Genomic DNA, 8618 nt, shown 5'->3' with positions numbered 1-8618 from the left:
CCTTTTCATAATGAGATGATATTGCAAAGGAACTAATTGTTCCTTTGTCAGAAGAGAGGGTTACTCAAAAGAAAAAAAAATACTCAAAAAGAAATTGAAGAAACAAAAACTTATGATGCAGGAGTAAATATGACATCAGTGTAAAATAAAAGTGAAATAAAAATTTTAGAAAGTAAATGTTTATAGCCTTTTCTTCCTTCTCTCATTTATTTCTGGCACTCCTAGCACCTGGTAGCTTTGTTGTTGTTCAGTCATGTCTAACTTTCAGTGATCCCATCTGGGGTTTTCTTGGCAAAGATCCTGGAGTGCTTTGCCATTTCCTTCTCCAGCTCATTTTACAGAGGAAGAAACTGAAGCAAACAGAGTTAAGTGATTTGCCTAGGGTCATACAGCTAGTAAGTGTTTGAGGCTGCATTTGAACTCAGGCATTCCTAACTGGGGGCCCTGTATCTTATCCATTACACCACCTAGCTGTCCCAGCTTAAGCCTACTCCAAATCTATCTACAACCCATTCTAAGGCCCCTCCCTATTCTGCTTTTTTTTTAAAATCCAAGAGCCCTTATTCTGGTGATAAAGGATCTAACCTGTTTTCTCGCTGAAATCCTAAGTTACTTTCTATTGTCAAGGAAAACCCAATCTAAGATAGCCATATGTGATTCTGGTTTTTGGTATAGTAGGAAAAAAGAAAGAATGAATTTGACAAGTGGTATGCTTTTCAACTTCCTGCATCCTGGGTTAGGGAAGGAGAGAAAGTATGGTTAAAAAGCAGTAAGTGGGGGCAGAGCCAAGATGGCAGAGTAAAATCAGGAACTTGCTTGAGCTCCTGCTCCATCCACCCCCAATACCTATACAAATGACTCTAAACACATTTCAGAGCTACAGAACCCACAAAGTGACAGAGAGAAACAAATCTCCCACTGAAGGCAGCCTGGCAGGCTGACATGAAGGGTCTATCGCACTGGGCTAGGAGCAGAGTGCAGTCCTGAGCGAGCTCCTTGAGGGCAGAAGTTATTTTTGCCTTTCTTTGTATTCCTTGGCCTGTGTTGAGCCTGGCACATTGTAAACCACTTAATAAATGTTGCTGGGGCAGCTAGGTGGCACAGTGAATAGAACACCAGCCCTGGAGTCAGGAGGACCTGAGTTGAAATTCTACCTTAGATACTTGATACTCACTAACTGTGTCACCTTGGGAAAGTCACTTAACCCCAATTGCCTTCCCCTCTCCAAAAAAAAAAAAAAAAAACCTCATAAGACTTTTCTCAGTATGAGGATAGTTGAAGGGAATATATATATGTATATATAGGAGTGTATAAATATATATGTGTGTGCATATGTATGTACATGTACACATAGAGGGCACAGGGTAAGTTGAAAATGAAGGGATGATATCTAAAAAATAAAATTAAGAGGTGAGAGAGGAATATATTGGAGGAGAAAGGAAGAGATAGAACAGGGTAAATTGTCTCATATAAAAAAGCAAGCTGTTACAATGGAGGGGAAGATCAGGAAGGTGAAAAGGAATGAGTCAACCTTGCTCTCATTGGATTTGGCTTAAAGAGGGAACAACATACACACTCAATTGAGTATCTTACCCTACAGGAAAGTAGGGGGGAAGGGAATAAAAGGGGTGATGATAGAAGAGAGGTCAGATTGGGGGAGAGGGTAGTTAGAAGCAAACACTTTTGAAAAGGGACAGGGTTGGGGTGGCCAGGTGGCTCAGCAAGTAAGAGCACCGGCTCCAGTGTCAGGATGACCTGGGAACCAAATCCAGGCTCAGATACTTAGCACCACACCCAGAAATAACTGGCTGTGTAACCTTGAGCAAGTTACTTAACCCCGATTGCTTAAAAAAAAAAAAAAAAAGAAAAGGGACAGGGTTAAAGGAGAAAATAAAGTACATGGGGGGTGGGATAGGATGGAGGCAAATATAGTTAGTCTTTCACAACATGACTGCTACGGAAATGTTTTGCATAACTACACATGTATAACCTATATTGAACTACTTGTCTTCCCAGTGGGGGTGGATGAGGACAGAAGAAGGAAGAGAATCTGGAACTCAAAATTTTAAAGACAAATGTTAAAAAAATTGTTTTTACATGCATCTGGGAAATAAGATATACAGGCAATGGGGTATAGAAATACATCTTGCCTTACAAAAAAGTAAGGGAGTGATATGGGGAGGAATATAAAAGAGGCAGATTGGGGGAAGGGGTGTTCAGTATGCTTGCCATCTTGGATAGGGGAGAGACAGGAAGAAAATTTGTAACCTAAAATCTTGTGGAAATGAATGTTGAAAACTAAAAAATAAAAATAAAAAAATTTTAAAAAGCGGTAAGTGGCCCTGTTGGTTAAAACAGTCCCTGAAGCCTCAGGGAGGAAAGAAAGAAAAGAATGTTGCCTAGGGAGTTGGGTGTATGGGGGGGTGGGGGGAGGGAGCTGTCCCTGCTGAAGCTCCTGCCTCCCTCAGCTTCTGACTTTGTGGGTACCGTGTTTCCCTGATAATAAGACCTATCCCGAAAATAAGCCCTCCCCTTACTGTGTAAGATTCCTCTAAAATAAGCCCTCCCCCGAAAATAAGCCCTATTGAGGTTGCTACTGTATTGCGCCCCCCCGTGAAACGCACGCCGCGCTCCGAGCTGCATCCAATCAGAGCTGCAAGAGCTGCAGCAGTGAGCGCATCATCCTGTTCTTCCCCAGTGATTTGCTTATTGAATAAAGGTACATTTTTTTGTTCACATTTACCTGTTTATTAAAATTGCTGTCAATGTTCATTAAAATAAGCCCTCCCCTGAAAATAAGCCCTCTGGTGTTTTTCTGTCCAAAAAAAATAATAAGACAGTGTCTTATTATCAGGGAAACACGGTAGTCTAACCTTGCTTTTCTGTTCTTTACTAGCCTTCCTGTCATTCCTCCCTCCATCTCTTTCCATGCTTGAACTTCTACACCAACTAGACCATAGAACCTGCCAGTGGGAAGTCAGAAGTAAAGGGAAATAAGAAAAGGGAAAATCTCTAATGCTCCTGGAAGTATCCATTGCTCCACCTGGGTGCCCTATTCCCTTTTGTTGTTGTTGTTGATTTAGTTGTTTTCAGTCATGTCTGACTCTTCAGAACCCCTTTTGGGGGTTTTCCTGGCAACGATACTGGAGTGGTTGCTTATAGACTATCTCCTATATAAATAAGTTTGTGCAGGAAGCTGTGGTACAAAGGCTTGTCTGGGTATCCCCCAAAGCTCTGTCCTGCGTCCTCTTCTCTTTTAGTTCTTTATTATCTCATTTAATGATTTCATTAGCTCCCTTGGGTTCAATTATTATCTCTGTGAAGGTGATTCCCAGTTCTATATAGTCACCTCTATTCTCCTAGGCTATAGTCACCAACTACCTTTTGAACATCTCTAACTGGATGTTCTATAAACATGTCAAGATACATTTTCCAGAGCTAAGACCCAGCAAGCAAACTGTGCCCTGAGCTTGGCATAACCTTTGCTCTCACCCTCTGGATGATCTAGCCCTCTGGCAAAATCACGTAATTGTTGTATTGCTTTGGACAACACTAGGTGCTCTCTGAGCTTGGACAAGCTCAGACAAGTACTCCTCTTCTAGTCATGAATCCCTGCTATGAATCAAACTTGTGGTATTGTTGCTGTTACCCCTCATCATCAGGGTTACAGATCATTGTGTAAGTATTGAGATATCCCCAGGCTGCCTTGGGCTCCCACCCACTAGGGGTGGGGCCCTGGCACATGTGTACTTGCTTGCAAGCTGTTTCTGAAATTAAACTTATGTTTGATTCCTGACTCCTGTCTCTAGTCTGCTCTGTCAGCTCTGGCCATCCACGGGTTAGAATCCGGTTTGGTCCAGTTGACAGTGTGTGGGACAGAGACCACAACCAAAAAAATCAAACAAAGACTTAGATACCTGAAAGCAGAAATGAATTTATTGTTTTCTCATGAGAAAGGTACGCCCCTTGTCACTCTAATGGCGCTGGCCAGGGAAGTACAAATTGATTTGGGAAAGCAAGGTCCTTTTATATTCTACTGCAAACCCCCCCTCCCTAATGCCCTTTCCCTTATCCCATTGGGTGGGCTTCAAGGGGCACAATATATTCATGTGAATCTTCTCCAGCAACAAAGAACAAAGGACAAGAAAAGGCAGGAAAGTTTTGTAAGTGTGCATAATTTAGGTTGTGTTGCAAAGCATGGAAAAACTATTAACCCTTTTGAGGAGGCTTTAATTCTGAGAAATCATCCCTCACAACAGCATCTTAAATTATAAAACAGAAATCATCTTTTATTTATTATAATTTCATTATCATTAAATGTCCAAAAGTGAACTTATCATTTCTCCTTCCAAATCCTTCCTTCTTCCAAACTTCCCAGTATGGTCAAGGTCACCACCATCCTCTCAGTCACCAAGACTGGAAAGTTTTAGGTATTATCCTTAACTCCTCACTCAAACTAACTCCACAAAGCCAATCTGTTGAGTCTAAATTTTCTCCCACATCTTTTACCTATTTTCCACTAATACAGTCACAATCTTAGTCTAGGCCCTCATCACCTCATGCCTGGACTATTGCAATAGCCTTCTAATGGTCTATCAGTCTGTCTCTCCTTCCCATTTCACACTGAGTTCCAGTGGCTTCCTATTACTTACTAGTGCTAGTGCCTTTCCCTCTCAGATTGCTTTCCATTTTTTTCTCTATGTATTTTGCATGTGCTGATTCATCTTTGCTTCAAGGACAGTGATGGTTATTGCCTTTATATGCTTAGACTTGGACTAGTGACTATGATACAGTAAGCAAATGCTAGTTGAATGACTGACATCTATTTTATTGTATATTTAAAGTGATGGAAACACCTGTCTTTCATTTTATTCTTTTTCTGAGGTATGTGGAAGAGTAAGTAGGTAGCAAGTGATTAGGTAGGAATGTGGAAGGAACAAGCAAAAACCCATCCCACAGTACTTAGCACAGTGCCTGGCACATAATAGGTACTTAATAAATGCTGGTTGATTGATTCCCATAATTAGGAGGCTTCCAGATTGACAGAGTGAAGTTAAAACTGGAGAATGGACAGATGAGTTCAGTGCAGAGGGAGTTGGTGGATATTTCCCAAATTGGAAATAGAGAGGTAGAGAACATGTATTTTTCAGTTGTCTACTATATGCAGGCCTTGTGCTAAGTTTATAAATATTATTTTATTTGACTTGAAAGGAATGTTTTGTTATGAAAGAAATCCTTCCCTTTTTGGACCACAAGACAGGATGATGGTTCAAGCTAGGCTGATAGAATTGGAACCAGAGAAATGAATTGAGTACCATCCAATCTGATTGGTATACACACTTCTCTCATATCCTTCCTGAGGGGATGTGGGCAAGCACAAGAGCTAATGAAAACATGGGATAACTCTTGGCCAGACTGGTTCCTGGGTTTCACCAGAACATCATTTAAAGGACTGAGAGAGAAGCCTCAAACTAATTGTAAAGCCATGCATGAGCAGCTTTCCTGAGAAGTGCTGCTGTGAACAGCTTTTAAGGTTCTCATTACATAGTATAGCAAATTCTCTATTTATTTAATAACAAATCAGAGCAAAACATTCACAGAAAATCAAAATATAGCATTCACCATGTCACAGATCAACAACTTATCACTAAAATGGCCACATAGTTTTCACCAAAGTGGTCACCTAGTTTTAAACAAAGTACAATTATTTAGTAACTCAATCATCTGATCATCCTTAAGGAGGCTTGAAGGGACACAAAGTACAAAAGTCAAAGTCCTCCACCCATGGAGCGCAATTAAGTTACAATTTCATCAGTCACTACTCAGTACCCGTTTAAGGGGTAGTGGAAAGTACAAAAGCCATCCATCCCTAGGTCACAAGTAAATTACAATTTCATCAGTCACTACTCAGACAATTTCATCTTGAGTTGGGGCAGGCTTTCAGCTTCCATGGTTCCTCTTCCATGGTCCCTGCTCCTGCTCAAATATAACTAACTGCCACCTGAGTTCAAAGGCAGACAGCTCCCTGTTCCTTGTCCAGCTCTCCATGCAGTTCCTGCTCCACACTGAGGCTCACAGTATCCGGTCCACCTCAAGTCCTTCACAGTTTCTGTTCCTGGGAAGAGAAAACTTAACAGAGCCATAACAATATCCACACTCATCAAGCTTAGCAGAATTACAACAATATTCACACACATGGTCGGCACTATCATCTCAATTCACTTCCTGCCTGTGAAATCAACATACATGTAAAACAAAGTATTGACACCACAGTCATGCTCCCTCTGGCAACTTTGGCTGGTCCTCAGAAGTCTTTGGCAGCTCTGGCTGGTTCTTGGAAGCTCTCAGCAGGTGTTTGGCTGGCTCTCAGAAGAAGCTCCGCCACCACAACTTCTCTTCTCAAAATCAAAATCACTTTATCAAGCCTCTACGCGGCTAGCTCCAAGAAATTGTCTCAGTTCTCAATTCTCATTTCTCTTCTTAGTTCTTCTCAATTCTCATTTCAGTCTTCAGTCCAGCAGTAGCAACCCAGCCTCCAGATGCTCAGAGTTCTCTCTCTCTCTCTGGCAACAGCTGCTGTGTCCATGATGCTTACCCCAAGAAATTCTGACTCTCCCAGCTGGGGCTTTTCCTTATATACAGTATTAGCTCCTCCCTGTTCAGCCCCTTCCTGTTACATCAGCAACAGGGGCTCATACTTTCAGTTTATTTAACAGAAGCTTGATATAATTAGCTTGACACTAAGTGCTAAGTAGCTGTTAGCTTGTCAATACAAAGGGATCTTCAAATGTCATTATTATTATAGCAATACAGGGAGTGTAAGGGAGCTGACTCAACCTGCCTCCCCAGAGCTGCTTACTGCCATTCTATTTCCTACTCTCTCCATAATAATGTGTTGGCATGGTGACAAGCTCATTATCTTATGCTTTCCCCTGATTCTATCATGCCATTATTCATGTCTCAGAGATTAATTGTTTAACCTTAGTATACTATTTCTGAAGTGGCATAGTCTCTTCATTAAGTCTTAGAAACACTTTCTTCAATTAAATTCAAAAAGTCTTGTACTTACTGTATCAGTAGTTAGAAGTACTTACTACATGCCATGCACTTTCATACTTTAAACCTAAATTTAGATAAAACAAACCAAAAAAAATCCACATCTCTCTGGGTCAAAGATTTAAGAAATTGTAAGTTAACCAAAATCAGAGAAAAAAAATACACTAAATGCTTGTCCAAAGTGTACAGTGACAATTGTTAGCTGAAGCTTTTGTTCAGGATTTCAAGTATGTGTTGTATGTATTTTTCTTTAAAAAAAGTAATAAAATTTTTGAAGTTCAACCTTTATTTTAAATGTTTTATTGATGCTTTTAAATTGTCATTTCCAACAATTCCTTTCTCCCGCAGTTCTTTTCTTATAATGTATAAGTATAGTTAAGCCAAACAAGATGACACATTGACAATGTCAGACAATAAAATTAGTACATCAGTAAACTTTATTAAGTAGCTGGTATATGCCAGGTACTGTGCTAATCACCAAGAATACAAAGAAAGGTAAAAGACAGTTCATGTTTTCTAGGAACTCACACTATAATAGGGAAGACAAACTACAAATAACAAAGGGGATATACCCAGAATAAGATAAAGATTATCTGAAAGGGTAGGCACTAACATTAAGGACTGAGAAAGACTTCTTGCAGCAGATGGCATACCAACGACATGAAGGAAGCCATGGAAGCCAAGAGGCAAAGAAAAAAAAAATAGAGAATTTTAAGCATTAGGGACAGCCAGTGAAAATGTAGATTGGAGATGGCATGTCTTTTGTGAGCAGATCTGAGTATTTACAGGGATGTAAATTATAAGTAGACTGGAACGGAAGGTAGTAGAATGCCAAGTTATGAAGGGCTTTGAACACTACACAGAGATTTTGTATTTGATCCTGTAAGTGATAAGGAGCCATTGGAGTTTATTGAATGAGGGGTGACCTATGCTTTAGGGAGATCAGTACATCTCATTCTACCTCTGTAGTCCACCACTTCTTTACTGAGTGGAAGAAGGTACATTTCACTATCAGTGAACTATTATCCAAACCAATTACACAAATATTAATCAAAAGAGGCAGCTGGTATGGTAGAAAAGTACATTGAATTGGAATCAAAGGGCCTGGATTTCAGGAATTCCAACTCTTTGTGGAACCTTGGACAAGTCACTTCTCTAGGCTTCAATTTCCTCATCTTTAAAACTAAGGGTTTGGAACAGATGGTCTTCAAGGTCCATTACAACTCTAATTTCTACTGCAAAGGGAACTCTAGGCTAAAGCCCTGGAGGCCTCTGAAAGTTTAGATAAGATTGGGTCCTTGACTGAATAAGAGTCATTCAAGTGAAGATAAGACACAAAAAGATAACTCTAATACGGATTGTCAGTTGAGTGGAATAGAAGAAAGAGTGCTACTAAGGTATTTTAGATAGCAATTTGTAATTATGCTAAAAAAAGTGACTAAAATGTCAATATCCTTTTACCTAGATATCTCACTGCTACATATACACACAATAGATATACACAACACACATATACTTTCTGTTTTTACTTCAGTATAAAGTACTACTACATATATATACAT

At 40.0% G+C, this 8618-nt stretch overlaps 1 long non-coding RNA gene across 1 annotated transcript in view; it reads right to left on the bottom strand.

The window, feature by feature from the left end:
• Nucleotides 1-3914: 3914 nt before the first annotated feature.
• The window catches only part of LOC138168096 (uncharacterized), a 6434-nt gene continuing 1730 nt past the window's right edge, over nucleotides 3915-8618 (bottom strand). Inside the window, exon 2 of the long non-coding RNA XR_011170033.1 lies at nucleotides 3915-6115. This is a non-coding gene — a long non-coding RNA (uncharacterized lncRNA). The remainder of the gene's footprint in view (nucleotides 6116-8618) is intronic.

This window comes from Petaurus breviceps, unplaced genomic scaffold (assembly GCF_028583685.1).
Source record: "Petaurus breviceps papuanus isolate PSGF00001 unplaced genomic scaffold, PetGlider_PUasm1.0 126, whole genome shotgun sequence".
Taxonomy (NCBI): domain Eukaryota; kingdom Metazoa; phylum Chordata; class Mammalia; order Diprotodontia; family Petauridae; genus Petaurus; species Petaurus breviceps.
This window is presented reverse-complemented; position numbering and strand designations above follow the sequence as displayed.